This window comes from Cherax quadricarinatus, chromosome 58, assembly GCF_038502225.1.
Source record: "Cherax quadricarinatus isolate ZL_2023a chromosome 58, ASM3850222v1, whole genome shotgun sequence".
Lineage (NCBI taxonomy): Eukaryota > Metazoa > Arthropoda > Malacostraca > Decapoda > Parastacidae > Cherax > Cherax quadricarinatus.
In genome coordinates, this window is record NC_091349.1 from 23,202,247 (window position 1) to 23,226,559 (window position 24,313).

Genomic DNA, 24,313 nt, shown 5'->3' on the forward strand with positions numbered 1-24,313 from the left:
CGTCTCCAGGCTGTGAGTGCACATCACTCCGGGGACTTCCTCCAAACAGTTCCCATATCGGCAATGGGAACGCGACTCGACCCTAAGACCCTCCGTATTGCAGTGGCTCTGCGCCTTGCTGCCCCAATTCACACAGAATATATGTGTATTTGCGGCGAAGTGCAAGCAGACCAATACGGTCTACATGGTCTTAACTGTTCCAAAACCAAGGGCTGGCATGCAAGACACAATGAGGTCAACGACATCATTAAGAGAACCCTTGCTACAGCTGGATGCCCTGCCGAGAGGGAGCCACGATCACTTGCAGCAAACAATACCCACAACCCAGCAAACCGCCCCGACGGGATCACCATCTATCCTTGGAAGAATGGCAAGCTCTTAGCATGGGACTATACCTGTGTGTCCACACTGGCTGACACCTATATCCAACACAGTGTGGGGCGACAGGGAGGAGCTGCTGACCACAGGGAGGAGTACAAGATTAGCAAGTACAGGGACATTAGCCAACAGTATCAATTTGTCCCAGTGGGATCAGAGACCTTGGGATCATGGGGAAAAAATGCCACACGTTTCCTTAAAGAATTGGGTTCCAGACTCATCGACACCACCAGGGACCCAAGGGCAGCCACTTTCATGTTCCAGCGTCTCAGCGTCGCCATCCAGAGGGGAAATGCTTGCTGCATACTTGGTTCACGTCCAGCCTCGGAGGAGCTGGAGGAAATTCATCATCTTTGATACATTGTGCCATTGTATTCATGTTTATGTTTTTTTCTGTAAATGTATTTTGTTTATTAATAAATGTTCACATAGAATATAAATATAGGGGGTGGTAGGAGAAGAAAATATTCAAACAGCTCCGGGGAGAACCTTGAGTTTTCCCTGAGGTACGTTTATTGTCTTCTCTGAGGATGAGGGTCCCCATTCCAGCTATAGAGGTGGTACTTATATATATATATATATAATTATATATATATATATATATATATATATTATATATATATATATTATATATATATATATTATATATATATATATATATATATATATATATATATATATATATATATATATATATATATATATATATATATATATATATGTACTAATGAAAGTGAATTCACGTTAATACTCATTCAAGGGTATTACACCCACTGATATCGCAGCTACTACCACCTTCGCTATCAGCATCTTACCACATCAGCATTCCACCACCCAAGTGAGTTAAGAAGCTAAAGCCAAGTACGCTAGAGAATGGAAGAGGTATAGAAGGGAAAGGACCAACTAAAATAGAGTAGTCGAAGAGCAAGAAATGAATATGGACAGATGAGAAGGGAGGCCCGACGACAATATGAATATGACATAACAACGAAAGCCAAGTCTGACCCGAAGTTGTTGTACAGTCACAACAGGAAGAAGTCAATAGTCAAAGACCAGATAATCAGGCTGAGGAAGGAAGGAGGGAAGTTTACAAGAAATGACCATGAAGTTTGTGAGGAGTTCAACATGAGATTCAAAAAAGTATTCACAGTGGAGACAGAAAAGACACCAGGAAGACGGAGAGGTGGGGTACACCAACAAGTGCTGGACACTATACGTATAATCGAGGAGAAGGTGAAGAGGCTGCTAAGCGAACTAGATACCTCATAGGCGATGGGGCCGGATAACATCTCTCCATGGGTCGTGAGAGAGGGAACAGAGGCGCTCTGTGTACCACTAACAACAATCTTCAACACATTTATCGAAACAGGGCGACAACCTGACGTATGGAAGACAGCAAATATAGTCCCTGTTTTTAAAAAGGGGACAGACATGAAGCATTAAACTACAGACCAGTATCACTGATATGTATAGTATGCAGAGTCATGGAGATGATCTTATAAACGACAAACAGCACGATTGAGAAACGGGAAATCCTGTGTCACAAACCTACTAGAGCTCTACAACAAGGTGACAGTTGTAAGACGGGAGAGACAGAGAGAGGGGTGGGTAGATTGCATTTTCTTGGACAGTTCCACACAAAAGACTATTGCAAAAGCTGGAGGACCAGGCAGGTATAACAGGGAAGGCACTGCAATGGATCAGAAGGCAGCAGTGAGTCATGGCACGTGATGAGGTGTCAGAGTAGGCGCGTGTGACAAGAGGGGTTACACAGGGGTCAGGCCTGGTCCAGCAGCTGGATCCTAGAGTTCAACCCCACCAAGTTCAAAGTCATAAAGATCGTGGAAGGGCAAAGAAGACAGCAGACAGAGTACAGTCTAGGGGGCCAAAGACTACAAATGTCACTCAAGAAAATGGATCATTGAATGTGCAGCATATGGGCGACTAGCGAACCTATTAATAGCGGACCCTGTACACCGTGTACGTCATGCCCATATTGGAGTATGCAGCTCCAGTTTGGGACTCTCGCCTGGCCAAAGTGCAAAGGTTTGCAACGAGACTAGTCCTATGAGGAGAGGTCAAGAGAATTCGACCTGACAACACTGAGGACAGGAGTGACAGGGAGTACATGATAACGGCATATAATATACTGAGAGGAATCGACAAGGTAGACAGAGGATGTTCTAGAGATGGGACACAGCAACAAGGGGTCACAAGTATGTTAGGAAGTATTTCTTCTGCCATAGAGTTGTCAGGAAGTGAAATAGTCTGGAAAGTGAGGTTGTGGAGGCAGGTACCATACACAGCATTAAGAAGAGGTATGATAAAGCTCGTGGAGCAGGAAGAAAGTGGACCTAGTGGCGACCAATGACCAGGAGCTATGTGATTTATATAAATCAGTCACTTGGGGTACCTAAAATTGTGAAGCTGATCTGAAGTTATCTTACAAGCTATCGTGTACATCTATTTCGGGAAATGGTCTATACAAAAACTGAGGAAGGAACACCTTCATTAGTAAACTGCTCCATGAATATTCACCTTGTATTAGCTGAAGTCAATCGTTTAATGTGCTCTGAGGTCAAAAATGAAAACTCTAGATGGTACGATTCTGGTATGTCTTGCAGTACTAAAGTGAAGTGTAAAGACGACATAATTAAAATTCTCTCTAATCCTCTATGGTAAACATTGATCACGTTTTTTTTTTTTTAAATCCGGTTTGATAAAAAAAAATCCAGTGATTTTAAATTTTCGAAAAAAAAAATTATATCTTTGGAAAATTTGTCCAAACACACAAAATAAAATAAATGGGTACTATCCTCCCCATAAGATGCATTCGTTGTTAAATACTGAAACAATTTAGAAGAAACAATTATTTTTGACATAATGACTAAGCGGGAATCAAAATTTGTCTCTATTTTACTCATGAAATGGGCAAATCCGCTTCTACACCCTGAAATTTCACTCTCTGCTAGAGTCAAATTGGCAAGCAACTTCTTTGAATGTGTGATGCATCGCTGCCGAGGGGTTGTAGAAGTTGTCAGAGCTCAACAACTTTGGCGACAGAGATCATGCAAATGCCAGTTGTCCCTAGAACTGGCATGATCCTAGAGAAACTGTTGGGATGAAAGGTTTTCGGGTTATGTGCGAAAAGTCGGAGAAAGAATAAAATTTAGGTAACAACTAGATGGTGACCCTTTAGGGACACTTAATCCATTTTAACTTTAGTAACGTTATCATATATTATGGAAAATCAATATATTGAGAATGTACATGTTTGGAGAAACATCAAATTACATGCCCATTCATGGCCAGTTAGAAACAAGTGTACGTTATTTTTGTGTTCTTTTTCCTACGTTCTTAAGTTGGTTACTGAGGCAGCCTGGAACTCTCTTCTCTTTAGCCAATTTAATTATAGTTGAGATGCAGAAATAAACACAAAAAATTTTATATTTTCTTTATTTTTTCTATAAAAAATTCAAGTAACATTTGTAGTAAAAACATGAAATTTTCCTAATTACATAAACATCACCAGAGATTACTGTTTACAGTATTCAGTCTGATACAAACACATATATTTTTTTCCATAACCGCATCAACGGTTTGGTTTTGCATTAGCATCTGTTTTTAAATAGTTTGATCCATATAGCAAGGTTCACTTTTAAAAACAAAATGGTTCACTTCCTTCACTGTAACATAGAAAAAAAAGGTTACCTGATATCCGCTAACATGCTAAAATAATTCTTAATGCTCTATGAAGGTCACAACTGGGTCATTGATTCCGCTGATTGGGATCTGCTTAACGGTTTGCTTCGCTTCACTGAGTCTGACAGTGATAGAAAGGCAATTTGTCGAGACACTGCACCATCCTAATGATTCACGTTTGGTTCATTGAGTCACCATTTGAAGTTTGTCTGCCTGAAGATTTGCAGTGAATCGTGTGTTGAGAATAACAAAATATGATGGGAAAAATATTGTTTTTTTCCATTCTAAGGCAAATGTTATCGTTTTTGTGCGAGAAATGTACTTTTTACTTTCTAATATGTTGTATTATTGTGTTGTGTCCCATAAAATAAACTATTAAATATGCAAATATAGTATATGTAGTATTGAGTGATAATATTAATATTAATACTAGTACTAAATAATAAAGACATTAAGTATTTGAAAAGGTCAGATATATTAATGAGCACCTTTTGAAATGGGTCATTGATATATTTTTTTGAAATGGGTCACTTGACTTTTTTTTTTTTGAAATGGGTCATTGACCTTTTCTTTTTTTTTTCTTTTGAAATGGGTCATTAACATTTTTTTTAAATAGATCATTGAGATTTTATTTTTTGAAAAGGGTGGTCATTAACCTTTATTTTGGAAAAGGGTCATTGACATTTTTTTTTTTTTGAAATGGGTCACTGAAATTTTATTTTTTGTAAAGGGTCATTAACATTTTTTTTTTAAATTGGCCATTGACTTTTTTTTTCATATGAGTCATTGACGTATTTTTAAGCCAAAAAAGTGAATACTGCTGTCTAGGTAAATACCTAAAGTGAATTTATCAGTGGTAACTGAAGCACGTAAAACTTTATTATTAAGCATAACCCATCGTAGAAACTTAAATAATGGACCTAAAGGAGCATATTTAAGTTTACAAGAGCATAGCAAATATTTTATTATTTGTTGAAGCACCAAATACACCTCGGTACACTTTGCTTGACCAAAATGTATGAGGAATGAACCACTGAGTGAACCAAAGAGTGAACCATTGTGTGAACCATTGATTGAACCATTGATTGAACCATTGAGTGAACCAAAGAGTGAACCATTGAGTGAACCATTGATTGAACCATTGAGTGAACCATTGAGCGAACCATTGAGTGAATCATTGAGTGAACCATTGAGTGAAACATCGAGTGAAACATTGAGTGAACCATTGAGTGAACCATTGAGTGAACCATTGAGTGAATCATTGAGTGAACCATTGAGTGAAACATTGAGTGAACCATTGAGTGAACCATTGAGCGAACCATTGAGTGAACCATTGAGCGAACCATTGAGTGAACCATTGAGTGAACCATTGAGTGAATCATTGAGTGAATCATTGAGTGAACCATTGAGTGAAACATTGAGTGAAATAATGATACATTATGATCTTAAAAGAGAAATGAGGCCACGAAAAAATTAAAAAAATTAAGAAATTAGGAAGTTGATAGTTGAATTAATAACACACAACAAATTTAATATGCTAATCAGAAAGAAGATTCATAATAAAAAAAATAATAGAAACTTAAAGAGAAAAACTAATTTTTCTTATATTTTCGTGGCTGCTGTCGATCAAAAATTAATTTCCCTCGACAGCTTAAAAATAAACAGTAAGAATAAATGTAAATAAACCTGATAATGAACTCTCTAACCTTTATAATGTCATAATACTAGTTTTACAGTGAATAATGACACGTATAACAGGACTACTTATAATCGTTAATTATTTTTATTTTTGATCAACCGAGTGAAATTATCTGATCATGTGCAGTGGTGTTTGATCATTTTTGATCAACTTGATCGTTGAGTGAAATTATCTGATCATGTGCAGTGGTGTGATAATGATCATTGATCCTTGATTATTGATCCTTGATCGTTGATCCTTGATTATTGATCATTTGATGAATGAACCTTGATCTGTTTATGAACCCTTATGCTAATAAATATGATCCACGTTGCAGAAATTAAACCTAATTAATTATAATGGATATCACTGAGACTTGCTTAAATAATTGATGATAAATTTTGTGTTGATTAATAATGATAAAAAAAGATGATGATTTTCACACTTTTTAATTATCAATTAGATACTTTTTAATTATCAAATACCATAATTATCGGTTTTCACCGATAATTATGGTATCTGATTTCTTAGAGTTTTTTGATGATGAATAATGATGAATATGATGAAACTTATAGTAAGGAGTATTGAACCATATTTTGGAATATTAATTTTATTAAATAATTATAAATTTAATGGGGTAACTAAGATAATGAAATTGATAACTACAATGATTTCCTACAATGATGAGTATTGATCAGTTTTATTTACCCTTAAAATTAATATTGATCCATTTCTTAGAGCTTTGTGATCAGGATTATCCTATTTTTAGTTAATATAATGATTAATATTTCATGTAGACATTGATTATTATTTTTTCAACCACTTGTGATGATTTTTTTATATAATTGTTGGAGTATTGTAATAATGATGATCACGAGCTGGAGCCTCATGATGAATATACAATGTGATAATGAATAGTTATAACAGGCTGGAACATTGGGATTAATATTGACAGATTTGATTAAGTATTTCTTGCCATGTGACGATGAATATTGATCTGACTGAATATTTTTTTGATTAATGAGGTATTTGTAAGATCTAGTGACGATGTTCATAAATTTGTTCGAGTTTTGTAATGATGAATATTGGTACATTTGTCGAAACCTTGATATGATGAATGTTGATCATTTTGTGAGATCTTTTGATGATGAGCATTGCACGATTTATTTTAAGCTTTGTGATGAATACTGATCCATTTGTTGAAGCCTTCTAATGATGAATATTGATCCATTTGTTGGAGCCTTGTAATGACGAATATTGATTCATTTGTTGGAGCCTTGTGATGATGAATATTGATTAATTTGATGGAGCCTTTGGATGATGAATATTGATCCATTTATTGGAGCCTTTGGATAATGAATAATCCATTTGTTGAAGCCTTGTAATGATGAATATTGACCCATTTGTTAGAGCCTTTACATGATGAATGATGATCCATTAGTTGGAGCCTTATGATGAATATTGATCCATTAGTTGGAGCCTTGTGATGATGAATAATGATTCATTAGTTGAAGCCTTGTGATGATGAATATTGAATCATCAGTTGGAGCCTTGTGATGATGAATACTGATGCATTAGTTGGAGCTTTGTGATGATGAATATTAATCCATTAATTGGAGCCTTGTGATGAATATTGATCCATTAGTTGGAGCCATGTGAATATTGATCCATTAGTTGGAGCCTTGTGATGATGAATATTGATTCATTTTATGGAGCCTCTGGATGATGAATATTGATCCATTTATTGGAGCCTTTGGATGATGAATAATGATCCATTTGTTGGAGCCTTGTAATGATGAATATTGACCCATTTGTTGGAGCCTTATGAATATTGATCCATTAGTTGGAGCCTTGTGATGAGTATTGATCCATTAGTTGAAGCTTTGTGATGATGAATATTAATTCATTAATTGGAGCCTTGTGATGATGAATATTGGTCAATTAGTTGGAGCCTTGTGATGATGAGTATTGATCCATTAGTTGGAGCCTTGTGATGATGAGTATTGATCCATTAGTTTGAGCCATGTGATGATGAATATTAATTCATTAATTGGAGCCTTGTGATGATGAATATTAATTCACTAATTGGAGCCTTGTGATGATGAATATTGATTCATTTGATGGAGCCTCTGGATGATGAATATTGTTCAATTAGTTGGAGCCTTGTGATGATGAATATTGATTCATTTGATTGAGCTTTTGGATTATGAATATTGATCCATTTATTGGAGCCTTTAGATGATGAATGATGATCCATTAGTTGGAGCCTTGTGATGATGAATATTGATTCATTAGTTGAAGCCTTGTGATGATGAACATTAATCTATTAATTGGAACCTTGTGATGAATATTGATCCATTAGTTGGAGCCATGTGATGAATATTGATCCATTACTTGGAGCCTCTGGATGATGAATATTGATCCATTTACTGGAGCCTTTGGATGATGAATAATGATCCATTTGTTGGAGCCTTGTAATGATGAATATTGACCCATTTGTTGGATCCTTATGATGAATATTAATCCATTAGTTGGAGCCTTGTGATGATGAATATTGATTCATTAGTTGAAGCCTTGTGATGAATATTAATCCATTAATTGGAGCCTTGTGATGAATATTGATCCATTAGTTGGAGCCATGTGATGAATATTGATCCATTAGTTGGAGCCTTGTGATGATGAATATCGAATCATCAGTTGGAGCCTTGTGATGAAGAATATTGATCCATTTGTTGGACTCTTGCAATGATGAATATTGATCCATTAGTTGGAGCCTTATGATGAATATTGATCCATTAGTTGGAGCCTTGTGATGATGAATATCGAATCATCAGTTGGAGCCTTGTGATGATGAATATTAATCCATTAGTTGGAGCCTTGTGATGAATATTGACCCATTAGTTGGAGCCTTGTGATGATGACTATTGATCCATTAGTTGGAGCCATGTGATGAATATTGATCCATTATTGGAGCCTTGTTATGATGAATATTAATTCTTCTGGTGGAGCCTTGTGATGATGAATATTGATCCATTAGTTGGAGCCTTGTTATGATGAATATTGATTCATCTATTGAAGCCCTGCGATTATGAGTATTGATAAATTGTTGAAGCCTTTTGATGATAAATATTGATCCATTAGTTGGAGCCTTGTGACGAGTAATATTGATTCATCTGTTGGAAGCATGTGATGATGAATATTGATCCTTTAGATAAGCATTGTGATGAGGCGTTTTGATTAATTGTTGGAGCCTTGTGATGATGAGTATTGATCCAGTAATTGGAGCCTTTGGATGATGCATTTTGATTAGTTGTTGGAGCCTTGCGATGATGAATATTGATTCATTAGTTGGAGCCTTGTGAGGATGAATATTGATCCATCAGTTGAAGCCTTGTGATGATGAATAGTGATTAATCTGTTGGAGCCCTGTGATGATGAATTCTGATTCATCTGATAGAACCTTGTGATGGAAAATACTGATTCGTCTGTTATAGCCTTGTGATGATGAATATTGGATAATTTTTTGAACCTTGAGATGATGAATATTGATTCATCTGTTGGAGCCTTGTGATGATGAATATTGACCCATTAGTTGGAGTCTTGTGCAGATGAATAATGATCAGTTGTTGGAGCCTTGTGATGATGAATATTGATAAGTTGTTGGAGTTTTGTGATGATGAATATTGATCAGTTGTTGGAGTTTTGTGATGATGAATATTGATCAGTTGTTGGAGCCTTGTGATCATGAACATTGATCCATTATTTGGATCTTTGTAATGATGAATTTTTATTCATCACTTGGAGCCTTGCGATGATGAATATTGATCGGTTGTTGGAGTCTTGCGATGATGAATATTGACGCATTAGTTGAAGCCTTGTGATGATGAATTCTGATCCCTCTCTTGGAGAATGGTGATGATGAATACTGATCCATCAGTTGGAGCCTTGTGATGATGAATACTGATCCATCAGTTGAAGCCTTGTGATGATGAATACTGATCAGTTGTTGGAGCCTTGTGATGATGAAAATTGGTCAGTTGTTGGAGCCTTGTGATGATGAATACTGATTCATCAGTTGGAGCCTTGTGATGATGAATACTTATCCATCAGTTGGAGCCTTGTGATGATGAATACTGATCAGTTGTTGGAGCCTTGTGATGATGAATATTGATCCATTAGTTGGAGCCTTGTGATGATGAGTATTGATCAGTTGTTGGAACTTTGTGTTGAATATTGATCTATTAATTGGATCATTGTGATGATGAGTAGTGATCTATTTGTTGGAGCTTTGTGTTGATGAATATTGATCAGTTGTTGGAGCCTTGTGATGATGAATATTAATCAGTTGTTTGAGCTTTGTGATAATGAATATTGATCCATTAGTTGGAGCCTTGTGATGATGAGTATTGATCAAGTAATTGGAGCCTTGTGGTGACGAATATTGATCCATTAGTTGGAGCCTTGTGATGATAAATATTGATCCATTAGTTGGAGCCATGTGATGATGAATATTGATCCATTAGTTGGAGCCATGTGATGATGAATATTTATCCATTAGTTGGAGCCTTGTGATGAATATTGATCATTTTGTATGATTCAGCGTGAAGATGATTCCTGATCTATTGCTTGATCAGTTGTGAAGATGAAATTTGATGCAAATCTTTTGATCCATTGTGAGCATAATTATTTAAGTTTTTGTAAGAATGAATATTGATGAATATTGATTCATCTCTTGGAGCCTTGTGATGATGAATATTGATCCATTAGTTGGAGCCTTGTGATGATAAATATTGATCCATTAGTTGGAGCCATGTAATGATGAATATTGATCCATTAGTTGGAGCCATGTGATGAATATTGATCCATTAGTTGGAGCCATGTGATGAATATTGATCCATTAGTTGGAGCCATGTGATGATGAATATTGATCCATTAGTTGGAGCCATGTGATGAATATTGATCCATTAGTTGGAGCCATGTGATGATGAATATTGATCCATTAGTTGGAGCCATGTGATGAATATTGACCCATTAGTTGGAGCCATGTGATGAATATTGATCCATTAGTTGGAGCTATGTGATGATGAATATTGATCCATTAGTTGGAGCCATGTGATGAATATTGATCCATTAGTTGGAGCCATGTGATGAATATTGATCCATTAGTTGGAGCCATGTGATGATGAATATTGATCCATTAGTTGGAGCCATGTGATGAATATTGATCCATTAGTTGGAGCCATGTGATGAATATTGATCCATTAGTTAGAGCCTTGTGATGATGAATATTGATCAGTTGTTGGAGCCTTGTAATGAGGATGAATATTGACTCATTTGTATGATTCATTGAAATTTTTTCGCTTTGTTGAATTTTTTTGATGATGCATATTGATCTTATTATTTGATGTACTGCTAGGGTGATCATTAATATATTTGTTTGATTCTGTTTGAGCTTGATTACTGATCAATTTTGGCTAACAATAGTGATCATGAATATTGACAGTATGGGTACAGAACAATAATGGTGAATTCTGTCCCCCAGAGAATCCTAATTAAGATCAAAATATATCTGTTAAGATTCATAATATAGCTAAATATTGATCCATTTTCTTGAACCTCATTTTCTATATTGACTTATGTATCCAGACGATGATTAATGTTGATGGGCTTTCAGGAGTCTGATGATGAATGTCTGCATATCTGGATATGATCCATCTCAAGTAATCTTTGGATGATGATTAATATAATTGAGCCCTTAAGAAATGGTTGGAGAATCATTTAAGGTTTTTGGCAAGTTACGGGACGTTACTTGATAATGCACCTGTGTCAAGGTACATAACGAGGACCCACAGCACTTGCACCTTGGGTAACAGCAACAACAGGTGTATTTGAAAGAGGTGTGGGATCTCTGGCGTTAAAAACAGGAGCCGCTTATTTCAGTGAAGTTGCCATCGGGCGGCTCGCAGGATTGTAGTGATGGTAATTCGTTTGTCTAGAAACGGGATAAGTGTCTCAGTCAAACGATAATACGATGAGAGGTGAAGCATCCACTGGCCTCACGGGTCGTCCTTCGGTAAGTTTTGCGCCAAATTCACAATCAGAAAAGAACACTACCTCTTGGTGTATTGTTATCGATATGTGGTGAAGCACAAGGCATTAATTTTGAGGTTACCGACAGCAGAGCTTCCTGTGTTATCAGAAACACCGAAGTTGAGGCTAACACATACGTTGGTTTAGTTGGTTTGAAGCCAGTCGACTACACGATGCTCATTAAAGCTGTTTTTCATCTGGTCGCTACTTTACAAGGATACTTTAATCTGTAAAGCGGGATATACACACCACTCAGTGTATATATCTCAGTGTATACATGAATCGTAGAAGTCATTCTTGGGTTGAATAAAGGAGGCAGGATGATCTTTTCTGTGCTCTACAGTTCATAATTCAGATTCATCAAGTCTTGCACAATATTTTCCTTGTAAACGAGCCACACTTTGTTTATTTCGATTTAAATTCGAACTTTTAAAACAGAATTGTAATGACAAAGTTAATGCAGAAATTTAATTTAGATTTAGATATGCCGGGTAAAATATTTGCCAGTTAAATGCCGCTACAGGTGTTCTGTGTCAGGTGACAAACACACAAGGTTGAGATATGCCCTTCTTGCAAGAAATGACTACATTTTGAAGTGCATGTCAATAGAATGGAAGACTTCGTTTGAGGAATTACGGCTGCAATGATCTGCATTAATTTCTAAGACACTTATATGCAGTAAAACTAATCAAAGTTGTTCCTGCAACCACAGCATTCTGGGTGGCTGGTCGTGACTGTTGCTTCGGTGGGCGGCCGTGACCATCACTGTAGCTTCGGTGGGCGGTCGTGACCATCACCGTAGCTTAGGTGGGCGGCCGTGACCATCACTAGCTTCGGTGGGCGGCCATGACCATCACTGTTGCTTCGGTGGGCGGCCGTGACCATCACCGTAGCTTCGTTGGGCGGCCGTGACCATCACCGTAGCTTCGGTGGGCGGCCGTGACCATCACCGTAGCATCGGTGGGCGGCCGTGACCATCACCGTAGCTTCGTTGGGCGGTCGTGACCATCACCGTAGTTTCGGTGGGCGGCCGTGACCATCACTGTAGCTACAGTGGACGGCCGTGACCATCACTGTAGCCACGATGCCTGGCCGTGGTCGCCACTCTATCCAGGGTATCCATGGTTGCACGTCCGTCGTAGCTACGATAACTACGGCACTTGTGTCAGTCTCTTCGTCTGCTCAGAGCTTTGGACAAGGAAGAGCCAGGCGCCGCTACTGTAAGCAAGTGAAAAAGGTACCTTGTGAGACACTAATGTCACGCTCGTTCTTAACTTCATCACATTCAAAGCCAAAAAAAATTCGAATAATTAAGTAATTTGATTTTATAATAATGATACAGAAATTTGCGTTAATATAATAATAATAATAATAATAATAATAATAATATTATTATTATTATTATTATTATTAAAAATAATTAACAATAACCAAAATATTAATAATAATAATAACAATAATAATAATAATAATAATAATAATAATAATAATAATAATAATAATAATAATGGCAACTTTATTTGAGAAAAACTCACTACACGTCTTGTATTTTTTAAGAGTACATTTAATATTTAACGAGAACAGTGCTAATTTATGTCGTATAGTGAGCACAGGTTTTTTAATTAACGTGAGTCGACAGAGTTGGACAAACACACACAGGGACGACTGAAGACTTTGCAATCCTGGGATAACAATCCTGGGATAACAGTCCTGGGATAACAGTCCTGGGATAACAATCCTGGGATAATCCTGGGATAACAATCCAGGGATAATCCTGGGATAACAATCCTGGGATAACAATCCTGGGATAACAATCCTGGGATAACAATCGCAATGGAAATGAAGTTTAGACTGACAAGAAAATTAGTGAGAATGTGAATTTGAAATAAATGTTGGAAGAGAATATAGAGATAAAAAGCGCAGTAAGGAAGCTTAAGAAGAGAAAAGGAGAAGAAATGGCGAAGAGAAGAATAAGAAAGAAGATGAACAGAGAGAGAAATTAGGGAGAGGGAGAAAGAGATGTAAAATGATATCTTCAGGCGACGAAATGACAAGGACACAGTGAAGGAGGAGATGCAGGCATGAAATAGATGGTAAATGTATGATAAGTAGCGGTAACTGTTGCTGGTGTTGGTGAAGATAAAAAAACACACACAAACACACACACACACACACACACACACACACACACACACACACTTAAACCCCTCCTTCATAATAAGCAGTGACCAGCTATGACGCAGCGATAACAGCACCGTCCCACGATTGGCTACTGATGACAAGAGTCAACCAGGCTATTGGTGGAAACTTGCCTTGGACGACCTTCGCGTCCATTACCGCCTTCTCCAGCTCATGTACTTATATAAGCCAGGTGAAACTACTAAAACTATAAGCAGGTTAAGTGTAACCAGCAAGTGTAGCAGGTAGCTAGCATGGACCCGTCTGCACCATGGCCTTGGGTGTTTATATCTCTCCCTGAGGAGGCAATAGAGGCTTAAATTATTTCTTGATTCCCGACTGAGAGGTAAGATTTGCTCTTATGTATGTCCTTATTGTTCTCAACAGTGTTATACTATATGTATATGTATTATGTCTGTACAAGATATGCTCTCAAAATATAAAAAAAAAATTCTTCACTTAATTTCTTGGTTTATAATTCTTGAAATATTTTTCACCCACGTTAGAATTTTTCCCCCACTTATATTCATGCCTCCTCATACAGGTTCCTTGATTATTATATTTGATGATAAAATAATTAACTAATAACTAATTTTATTGTGTGTACAGGCATAGTTTTGGACACTGCAAAAATCTGTGATTTAGTGACGCATGGGTGGGCGTCACGCATGTCAGTGGGCGTCAGGCATGTCAGAGGGCGTCAGGCATGTCAGTAGGCGTCAGGCATGTCAGTGGACGTCAGGCATGTCAGAGAGCGTCAGGCATGTCACAACACCACCTGAAATGTTTCAGGACAGAAGGGATACTCTGTTACCACCAGGGATGTTATGGGATTGCGAAGAAGGCCTTCGTACCATCAGGGATGTCATATCAGCCCTAGAAATGCCATAACACCACCAGGAATACCCACTCACTTCAGGAACTGCCCTATCGTCACCTTGACTACCTCGACTTATCCAAACATGCTACCAAACCTACAAGGAGGGATAACTTGGCTGGTGTATCAGGCAGCATCACTCTCCTTGACTACATCACCTGCCTATCCTGGAGTTTTCGATCTCTGAGTCTATATTATCTAATACGTACGAGCAGTTCTCAATTATACCAGTTTAATCAAATTTCTTAATTCATTTGAAACATATTTTTCCAAAGCAAATGTTAATTTCTCGAGATTTAAACTTGTCTTCATTCTACATGACACAATTCTTTATTGACAATTAACATTCCAGATGTTTTATAAAGGTTTAACTAGCAATGTTTAACACATCTCTTGCTCTTAGTAAATTCATTTTAAATAATTTCGCTAAACAACCGTAGTCATTTTAAATAATTTCGCTAAAAGAAAGTATTTTCTGTAATAATAAGTTAATGGAGCTTAAATCTTCTGTCGATTACAGATTTATTATATCGTATATAATACATTTTATTGAATTATGCCATTTTTGTAACATTATATCCATTCGCTGCTGTATATAGAGGGTACAATACTACAGTGTACCCTGCTTTATACAGTATGCACCATATTTATACCAACAGTTTACTGCGCCAATTCACAGGCGGGAAACAGATATACTCACTAATTTACCGCAGTAATTCAGACTGTGATCAGCATGGCGCTGAAGAATTCTTTCGATATATATTTTTTATCCCATTTTTTAGATTTTCTTACCTTACCGAGGTAAACTTTCCGTAAAATATTCACTTTGTTCTTTAATTTTCGAGTCGAATTTTGTATATTGTTACATTGTAGACTTAGAGAAATTTATTGACGATAAAATCATTTATTTTTATAAATACTAGAAAAATAAATCTGGTATATTTAATAAAATATTAGAGATAATGTGATATCAAGGTCAGTTTTAAGAAGATGTATCAAGATCAACTTTCTGAAGCTTCGAATTACTAAAAATTTTATCATCAATAAATTTCATATTTCATAAGTTTATTTTATAAGATTTAAAATTTGTGGTACTGTATCCAATATTTTAATTATAAGTAAATATGTTTCACACTTGAAATACAATGTATAACACAGTCATCATATTAGTAACACAATGAATCATACATTAAACACAGTGTAACAAACAAACAACACATAAATCATGTTTGTAACACAATGTTTCACAGCAGCAACACAATAAGTAACTTGCAACAACCTCTTTGTTGCAAATATTAATAATTTGATCCATGTATTTATGGAGCCTAAAGAATAATTCGAATAATATTTTATTTTTCGCTTCTAGATGTCTTTTTATTTTTTGTATAAAGTATTATTAAAATATAATAAATATGCTTACTTTACTTCTAAATCCTTCTGGACGTATATATATATATATATATATATATATATATATATATATATATATATATATATATATATATATATATATATATATATATATATATATATATATATATATATATATATATATATATATATATATATATATATATATATATATATATATATATATATATATATGCAAAACAACCACTGTGAAAGAATAGAGAAATTCCAAGCGCTTTCGTGACTACTCACATTATCAAGGAACAAATTTGTTCCTTGATAATGTGAGTAGTCACGAAAGCGCTTGGAATTTCTCTATCCTTTCACAGTGGTTGTTTTGCATATTCTGAAATCACCTGTTTACTGTGATCTTATTGCATATATATATATATATATATATATATATATATATATATATATATATATATATATATATATATATATATATATATATATATATATACGCTTAAATATTTCACTAAGTGAAAATTACCAATAGTGCTTTGAAATGCACCACTCACTTCTCTTAGCAGAAATTACTCTACAGTTTGCATAGTGTTATTTGAGAAAATAGCGTTTATATAACATGTTCCTCTGTATATAAATAGGGATCTTGCTAGTGCACCAAATAAACACTAAGTAAATACTGACAATGAATTCCTAAATACCTGTACCTCCACATTACATATTTCTACCAATCTGACCTGTGTTCATTTGTTCCCTCAGATTTTCCTTACTCTCTCACCTTAACATATTTCATATTTTACAAAGTCTTTGTAACTCATCCAGTAATTAATGCAACATGTCTACTGATTCTCCCATACGAACTAATCTATCATCAAAAAAATGAAAGTGGGAAATTTTTATTTGTGTGGTACATAAAAGACTTTTTTGGAATGTTGAATCTCCCACGAGGGGTCTGGGTTCGATTCCCAGCGAGGGTAGAAACACTGGGTGTGTTAATTTACACCTGTTGTCTATGTTCACCCATCAGTAAAATGGGCACATAGGAGTTAGTCAACTGGTGTGGGTCGCATCCTGGGACACTGACCTAATTTGCCCGAAATGCTCAGCATACCAAGGGGCTGTCTATATAGTAGTATGTCACAGATGTCAGCTATGGTCTGTATACCTTGTACATGCACTTGTAGTAAATAAAGTTATTATTATTATTATTATTATTATCATATTCAGCAAATTTTCAACCTGCTTTCAGCATTTCATTCTTAACCCCGTGCATTTTGTAACAGAGACAGAAAGGTCAGGGAGAGAGTGTGCCTTCCTGGAGCTGGTGTTGGTGACAGTCAGCACTAAGGTGACAGATACTGGGAACAAGCCTATTATCTGTCTTAGTGCTGGGGGTAATGACATTGGGAAGGGCAGGAGAGAGGAGCTGCTGGATAAGTACAGGTCAGCCTTAGAAGTAGTAAGGTCTAAGGGAGGGATCCCAGTCATATGTAGCGTCTTGCCTAGAAAGGGAGTGAGCAATGAATGGATGTCTAGGGCAATTGGTATAAATTGCTGGCTAGACAGGTACTGCAAGGAACTTGCAATCCCATTCATTGATAACTGGGACCAATTCTTTGGCAAACGTGATATGTATGCAAGGGATGAGGTTCATCTCTCTGGGGATGGAGTGGTTGCATTAGTCAATTCAATTGAGAGGGTAAATGATGATTTGTCTAGGAATTTAAACTGATAGATTACAGAGGCATGGGTGTTTGTGGGAAACAATCAGGCTGCAGCATTAGGGTTAAAAACAGCAGTTATTACCGGGATACCTCAGGGATATGTTTAAAAGACAATATTCAAACTAAAGTTGCTAGTAATGGCAAATCAATTGATCAACAAACAAAGAGAGATAGTAAAGGGCAACGAGTGACTAGCTCCCTTAAGGTTTACTATACAAATAGTAGGAGTTCAAGAAATAAGATTACATGCAAGTGTAGGTAATATAGATATTATTGGTATAACAGAGATCTGGTTCAACCTGAAAGATAGAGAAATGCTTTCTGAATGCAACATACAAGGTTGTAAACTATTCCACACTGAGAGGGTCAACAGGAAAGGTGGTGGTGTGGCGATGTATGTCAGAGAAAATTTAAATTGTTGTCTTAGACAACAATAATAATCTTAAGGTTAATGATGAGCTTGGGGAAAGTGATCACAAATCACTTAGTTTCAGTATATCATGGAATTACCCAGATAACTGCAATCAAATCTGTCCCAGATTTTCGATTGTCCGACTTCATGGGACTGAAAAATTACCTGGGTGGGTTAAATTGGGATGTCCTGACTATGGGTCAGGTAGGTGATCTTGGTTGCCAATATGACGTTTTTCAGAGCATAGTTCTAGCTGCTCAGACAACTTTTGTTCCGAGTAGGGAAATTAGATCTAACAAAAATGATCCCAAGTGGATGAACAATAGATTAAAACATTTCACTGGTCAAAAGAGAGGCATATATAGGCGTATCAAAAGAGGGGATGGGCAGTTAAGAAATCAATATATTCAATTAAAGAGAGAAATAAAGGAATAAGAAAATCAAAAAGGGATTATGAGGCTAAGGTCGCAAGGGATGACTAACCCAAAAGGGTTCTTTCAGGTATACAGAAATAAGATTAGGGACAAGATTGGCCCACTTAAGAGTAACTCTGGTCAGATCACTGGCAGTGATAAGGATACGTGTGAAATTCTAAATACCTACTTCCTCTCGGTTTTCAACCAGGAAAATATTAGCGACATTCCTGAAATAATAGATTATGTATTACAGGATGATAATAAACTATGTACAATTGCGGTAACTAGTGACATGGTCCTCAGACGAATAGAGAAACTAAAACCTAACAAATCCCCAGGCCCTGATGAACTGTTTGCAATGGTGTTAAAGGAATGTAAAGAGGAACTTAGCATACCTTTGGCTAATCTTTTTAACATGTCACTACAAACTGGCATAGTGCCTGATAAGTGGAAAATGGCAAATGTAATACCTGTTTACAAGGCAGGTGACAGATCCTTGGCTTCGAACTATAGACCAATAAGTCTTACCTCCATAGTGGGAAAATTTATGGAATCAATAATTGCCGAAGCAATTCGTAGCCATCTTGACAGGCACAGATTGATTAATGAATCTCAACACGGTTTTACAAAGGGGCGTTCCTGTCTTACGAATTTACTAACTTTTTTCACTAAGGTGTTTGACGAGGTAGATCATGGTAATGAATATGATATTGTGTATATGGACTTCAGTAAGGCTTTCAATAGAGTTCCACACCAGAGGCTATTGAGGAAACATAAGGCACACGGAATAGGAGAAGTTTTTTCCTGGGTAGAGGCATGGCTGACAAATAGACAGCAGAGAGTTTGCATAAATGGAGAGAAATCAGAATGGGGGCACGACACAAGCGGTGTTCCTCAGAGGTCAGTGTTGGGCCCGTTGTTTTCACAGTTTACATAAACGACATAGATAAGGGAATAAATAGCGACATAAGCAAATTTGCTTATGACACCAAAATAGGCCGTCCAATTCATTCTAATGAGGACACTAGAGCAGTCCAGAATGATTTGAATAGACTGATGCAATGGTCGGAGAAGTGGCAGATGCAGCTTAATATAGATAAATGCAAAGTTCTAAATGTTGGACAAGTAAATAACCATGCCACATATAAACTAAATAATGTTGATGTTAATACTACTGACTGCGAAAAGGATTTAGGAGTTCTGGTTAGCAGTAATCTAAAATCAAGACAACAATGCATTAGTGTTCGCAATAAAGCTAACAGAATTCTTGGCTTCATATCTAGAAGTATAAATAATAGAAGTCATCAGGTTGTTCTTCAACTCTATATATCCTTGGTTAGGCCTCATTTAGTCTATGCTGCTCAGTTTTGGTCACCGTATCACAGAATGGATATAAATGCTCTGGAAAACGTATAGAGGAGGATGACAAAGATGATCCCATGTATCAGAAATCTTCCCTATGAGGATAGACTGAGGGTCCTGAATCTGCACTCTCTCGAAAGGCGTAGAATTAGGAGGATATGATCGAGGTGTGTAAATGGAAAATAGGAATAAATAAAGAGGATGTAAATAGCGTGCTGAAAATTTCCAGCCAAGACAGGACTCGCAGCAATGGTTTCAAGTTGGAAAAATTGAGGTTCAGGAAGGATATAGGAAAGCACTGGTTTGGTAATATTGTTGTGGATGAGTGGAACAAACTCCCGAGTACAGTTATTGAGGCTAAAACGTTGTGTAGTTTTAAAAATAGGTTAGATAAATACATGAGTGGGTGTGGGTGGGTGTGAGTTGGACCTGACTAGCTTGTGCTGCTGGGTCTGGTGCCGTGCTCCATCCTTGAGTGGAGGTGACCAGGCTGGGTGGGTCATTGGGCTAATCCGGGGGTGTGGGTCATTGTTCATTTCCGGGGGGGGGGGGCATGGACCTGCTCCACATGGGTCAGTAGGCCTGTTGCAGTGTTCCTTCTTTCTTATGTTCTTACGTAAAACCTCTGAATACCAAAAGAACTGATTATTCATTTGGCCGTATTTTAAATTACAAATAAAACATTGTTTTATCAAGAAAAGTTCGTGTTTTTATCCTACCCACGAATGTATAAGACTTGGTTGGGTTCTGCAAATTTATTTAAATAAATCTATGAAGGATTTAAGGATTTAATTCGCAGTATAAATCTGTTATTACTAACATTCATGACGTTGTCTTGGACCACTAGTGTGATTTGTCTGTAATAACTACATAAATGTGTATATTTGTCTAATAACTATATAGATGTGCATATTTGTCTGTAATAACTATATAGATGTGCATATTTGTCTGTAATAACTATATAGATGTGTATATTTGTCTGTAATAACTATATAGATGTGTATATTTGTCTGTAATAACTATATAGATGTGTATATTTGTCTGTAATAACTATATAGATGTGTATATTTGTCTGTAATAACTATATAGTTGTGTATATTTGTCTGTAATAACTATATAGTTGTGTATATTTGTCTGTAATAACTATATAGATGTGTATATTTGTCTGTAATAACTATATAGATGTGTATATTTGTCTGTAATAACTATATAGATGTGTATATTTGTCTGTAATAACTATATAGATGTGTATATTTGTTTATATCTTAGAAAAAACAATTCATCTTTAAGTAACGTTCGTCTTTTATTTCACCAGACAAAAAAAAAACACGTCTTATTTAAAAAAAAAAAAACTTTATTGATTTATTTCTAAATATTTTAGATGGTGACCGCAGTTAACGGTAAATAAGACACATGTGCAACACTTGGGTATCTTTAATGAGGAAACGTTTCGCCACACAGTGGCTTCATCAGTCCATATAAAGGAAAATGGTGAAGAACAGGAGGAGTTTGAGGTAATCAGTCCCATTCATCTACACGGTAGTTAATGTTAACTAAGTGCATTAGTACTAGCCCCCAAGGCAGAGTGAATACTACAGTTTGCTAGCAAATGCAAATCCCTAGTTCGATTAAGCAGAACCGGCGAGTTTGACCTACTTAACAAGGGCGTTTTTTGACATATTAGCAGAATGAAAATTAGTTTTTCCAATAAATCAGCGGAAGTCAATCTGAAGAGAACGAAAAAGTATATCACAGATTTCAATTAATACCGAACAAACTTAAACAGATAATGCTATATATAGCGGAAAGCACTGGTTTGGTAACAGAGTTGTGGAGGAGTGGAACAAACTCCCGAGGACCGTCATAGAAGCTAAAACCTTGTGTAGTTTTAAAAACAGGTTAGATAAATACATGAGTGGGTGTGAGTTGGACCTGACTAGCTTGTGCTACTAGAAAAGATGCCGTGCTCCTTCCTTAAGTGAACGTGATCTGACCTGAATAGGTTGGGGCATTGGGGAATTGGACCTGCCTGGCATGGGCCAGTAGGCCTGCTGCAGTGTTCCTTCTTTCTTTTATTCTTAAATTTAAGTTATGTCGGGTCCAAAAATAAAAAAAAAATTATCACTGTTAATGAAAAAATGTATCTATCAATCTGTAAATATTTTGGAAAAATCCAATTTTAAGGGAATTCTTTTTGCCGAATAAGGCAAGTGGAAATTTGTGTATGCAATAATTTCGCAAAAATCATTTTGAAGCTAACGAGAAAAACATATTTCATTGCGTTTGTTCATTATTAAATTATTGTAAGCTTATCTAAAATATATTTAGCTGGATTAGGCTAAATTAAATTACGCTTGTTATAAGGTTAGGTAAGTTTTCTAAGGTTCTTTTGGTACAACATTACTAATTTTTACATTAACATAAATTAAAAATAAATCTTTAAACATTAAAGAGAAAATTTTAGAAATGACTTATTTTTAAATGAGTTCTTGTTAATTGACCAATTTTACTTATTCGGCACGACAGAGGGTGGTAGGAGAACACAATATTCAGGCAACTTCAGACAGAATCTTCAGTTTTCCCTGAAGCAAGTTTATTCTTTTCTCTGAGGTTGAGGGTCCCCAGGACAGTTCTAGAGGTGGTACCTCCATATATATATGTGTGTGTGTGTGTGTGTGTGTGTGTGTGTGTGTGTGTGTGTGTGTGTGTGCGTGTGCGTGTGTGTGTGTGTGTGCGTGTGTGTGTGTGTGTACTCACCTATTTGTGGTTGCAGGGGTCGAGTCCTAGCTCCTGGCCCCGCCTCTTCACCGGTTGCTACTAGACCCTCTCTCTCCCCGCTCCATGAGCTTTATCAATCCTCGTCTTAAAACTGTGTATGGTTCCTGCCTCCACTACGTCATTTTCTAGGCTATTCCACTGCCTTACAACTCTATGACTGAAGAAATACTTCCTACTATCTCTCTGACTCATTTGTGTCTTCAACTTCCAATTGTGGTCTCTTGTTTCTGTGTCCCCTCCCTGGAACATCCTGTCCTTGTCCACCTTGTCTATTCCACGCAGTATTTTATATGTCGTTATCATGTCTCCCCTGACCCTCCTGTCCTCCAGTGTCGTCAGGCCGATTTCCCTTAATCTTTCTTCATAGGACATTCCCCTTAGCTCTGGAACTAACCTTGTTGCAAACCTTTGTACTTTCTCTAGTTTCTTGACGTGCTTTATCAAGTGCGGGTTCCAAACAGGTGCTGCATACTCCAGTATGGGCCTGACATACACGGTGTACAGTGTCTTGAATGATTCCTTACTAAGGTGTCGGAATGCTGTTCTCAGGTTTGCCAGGCGCCCATATGCTGCAGCAGTTATCTGATTGATGTGTGCTTCCGGAGACATGCTCGGTGTTATACTCACCCCAAGATCTTTCTCCTTGAGTGAGGTTTGCAGTCTTTGGCCACCTAGCCTATACTCTGTCTGTGGTCTTCTGTGCCCTTCCCCTATCTTCATGACTTTGCATTTGGCAGGATTAAATTCGAGAAGCCATTTGCTGGACCAGGTGTCCAGTCTGTCCAGGTCTCTTTGAAGTCCTGCCTGGTCCTCATCAGATTTAATTCTCCTCATTAACTTCACATCATCTGCAAACAGGGACACTTCTGAGTCTAACCCTTCCGTCATGTCGTTCACATATACCAAAAATAGCACTGGTCCTAGGACCGACCCCTGTGGGACCCCGCTCGTCACAGGTGCCCACTGTGATACATCATTACGTACCATGACTCGTTGTTGCCTCCCTGTCAGGTATTCTCTGATCCATTGCAGTGCCCTTCCTGTTATATGCGCCTGATGCTCTAGCTTCTGCACTAATCTCTTGTGAGGAACTGTGTCAAAGGCCTTCTTGCAGTCCAAGAAGATGCAATCAACCCACCCCTCTCTCTCTTGTCTTACTTCTGTTATTTTATCATAAAACTCCAGAAGGTTTGTGACACAGGATTTGCCTTCCGTGAATCCGTGCTGGTTGGCATTTATACTCCTGTTCCGTTCCAGGTGCTCCACCACTCTCCTCCTGATAATCTTCTCCATAATTTTGCATACTATACACGTCAATGACACAGGTCTATAGTTTAGTGC

General features: G+C 36.9%; 2 long non-coding RNA genes across 2 annotated transcripts in view; one reads left to right on the forward strand and one right to left on the reverse strand.

Moving 5' to 3' along the window:
- Positions 1 to 6,352: 6,352 nt before the first annotated feature.
- LOC128698113 (uncharacterized) overlaps positions 6,353 to 24,313 on the reverse strand; it is a 25,374-nt gene continuing 7,413 nt past the window's right edge. The window contains exons 2-3 of the long non-coding RNA XR_008408416.2: positions 7,676 to 13,066; positions 6,353 to 7,608 (exon numbers count right to left, since the gene is read on the reverse strand). This is a non-coding gene — a long non-coding RNA (uncharacterized lncRNA). The remainder of the gene's footprint in view (positions 7,609 to 7,675; positions 13,067 to 24,313) is intronic.
- On the forward strand, positions 14,074 to 16,316 carry LOC128698114 (uncharacterized). The gene is made up of 2 exons (XR_008408417.2): positions 14,074 to 14,372; positions 14,636 to 16,316. It is a non-coding gene; the product is annotated as an uncharacterized lncRNA (long non-coding RNA).